The sequence below is a fragment of the Musca autumnalis genome, unplaced genomic scaffold (assembly GCF_047663935.1).
Source record: "Musca autumnalis isolate F117 unplaced genomic scaffold, ASM4766393v1 scaffold_3, whole genome shotgun sequence".
Classification (NCBI taxonomy): domain Eukaryota; kingdom Metazoa; phylum Arthropoda; class Insecta; order Diptera; family Muscidae; genus Musca; species Musca autumnalis.
The window spans coordinates 56,100,086-56,102,229 of NW_027411866.1; the positions used below are offsets into that span (position 1 = coordinate 56,100,086).

At 33.2% G+C, this 2,144-nt stretch overlaps 1 long non-coding RNA gene across 1 annotated transcript; it reads left to right on the top strand.

Annotated features, from left to right (window-relative positions):
• The first annotated feature begins 710 nt into the window (after window positions 1-710).
• Window positions 711-1,634, top strand: LOC141397690 (uncharacterized). The gene is made up of 2 exons (XR_012411480.1): window positions 711-894; window positions 948-1,634. It is a non-coding gene; the product is annotated as an uncharacterized lncRNA (long non-coding RNA).
• Window positions 1,635-2,144: the final 510 nt, after the last annotated feature.

A 2,144-nucleotide genomic window follows, 5' to 3' on the forward strand; every position in this document is an offset into this window, starting at 1 on the left:
GCAATACATTGTTAATAATTGGTTTTGTTGATTGAGAAATAATAGAAATGTGCGAATTTTTAAATAATATGATAAAAAAAATATGAAATTAAATGTGATTTTGTTAATTTTGATTTTCTTTACATTGCAGAACTGGGATTTAACTTTTAAACTTAAAAGATCTTTTTATTACACTAAACTGCAAGAAGCTACTATTTTTTACTACGATAACAATTTTTCCTTTATGATATCGAAAAAATAGTAAAAATTAGTAGATTCTTGCAGTACTGGAACAGACCAAATGTTATTAAATTTGTTTGTCTTAATTATTTCCATTTACTTTAAATAAAATTTGTGAGTACCCAGCAAAATTTGAAGGAAGGTGTTCCATGCGATTTCATGGAATCTTTTGCATTGGTGCAAACGAAGTCCTGAAAGATCCGATCTTTTCATTAGCATTTGAACCAATGCAAAGAAAGTCGTGAAAGATCCGATCTTTTCATCAGCATTTGAACCCATGCAAAGGAAGTCGTGGGGTCCACGCTCATATAAAATTCATCGATGAAGATGATAAAAAGATGACATGCCAGAATACTTGCACCCATGATTGAATGGCATCTTTGGCATCGAACATTTTGCTGGGTAGTTTTATGGGTCGATTTATTTGTTCAAATTTGTATTACGTAAAGCGATAGAAAATAATCGCCGATAAGTTATCGGCGATGTAGCGGAGCGTTTTTTGTTTTGATTTGAATAAATAAGAAAAAATATCAGAACAAATTGTAAACAAAAGCAATATTTTTCTAAAATTATAAGCTCAGTGAAACCATTGATGATGATAGAGGAGATAAACTTAACGTAGCATCTATAAAAAGACATTTAAGAGGAAAATCGAATCCGAACTGCAACAGTATTGTGAGTAGATGTTTTGTTTCCAGCAATCATCAAAATAATTGTTGATAATTTAGGTTTGAATGTTATTTTCGGCTTCCAAAAGACGCTGTTCTTTATTTACTAGAGGTATTAAAAAGTAGATGCTGCTTTACGGCTTTTTTTTTGCAGAAGGAAGTTGTAAAAGATCCCATGGTAATGACTTTTACCTCGGTATGGCGCAAACCACATTGTCAGTGGTATCGGTGAAGTGTTGCAGTCAATATATAAATTGGTGTAGTTGCGGTATTTTTATTATAAGCTAATTTTCTATTTATTATAGCTTTAAAATGAAACCATACTCTGTTCCATTCATCTGGTGTACGGGTGGGTGGACCGCAATACCCTTCCATACCTCTTTAAAAGTGACCTTAGTTTCGCCAAAAAGCCTGACTCCACGAGCTACGTTTGGGTGGCCTTCCATTTTTTCAAACAGCATTTCAAATTGCTATTTTGTAGTAATTTTGCAATTATAAGTACTCAAACACCAATAAAAATGTATCACCCTTATTACGGTTGGCGTTATCGTAGGCGTACAAGTGTCGTAGTCGTAAGCGTTGGCGTAGTCAATAATTTTTGGTATTATGTAAAATTTTCGACTACGCCTTATTTGTAATAGACTGAAAAAATATAGGGTGTTGAAGATTATTAACATTTTCGACTATTACACGCCACCCTGTTATAAAAAAGAAAATAAAAAATAGCGTCAGTTAGAAAAAAAAAAACAATTATTTGTTAATAAACCATCAAAATGTTAAGTGTGGGCTATTTTATGTCTGACGATGAGGATGAATATACTCGGAAGTAAACACTTAAACAAAAAAAGGAAAAATGTTCATGCTTTGTTTTTAGATTTGTTCGTTACTTCAGGCTTACTAAGGATGCATTCAAATATGTTCTCGAGCAAATTGATCCAGATCTTTATGATCAGATAAGGTCGACATGTGTACCAAACGAAGTGAAACTCACAGCAACAATGCGGATACTTGCTGAAGGCAGTTATAAAAAGGCGCTGGAAACGATTTCAATGTCAGCCTTTCACAGTCGTCTGTGAGCAATGTGTTCTGCGAATGCATAAATGTAATGTATAAGAAGATCTGCCCGAAATGGATATCCTTTCCCACTCGAGAAGATGAGAAATATTAAATTAAGACTAGAGTTGTATAGTTCATGAACGAACTAGTTCAATTGAACGATTCATTGAAAAGAGCGTATGAACTAGATCAGTCGATATA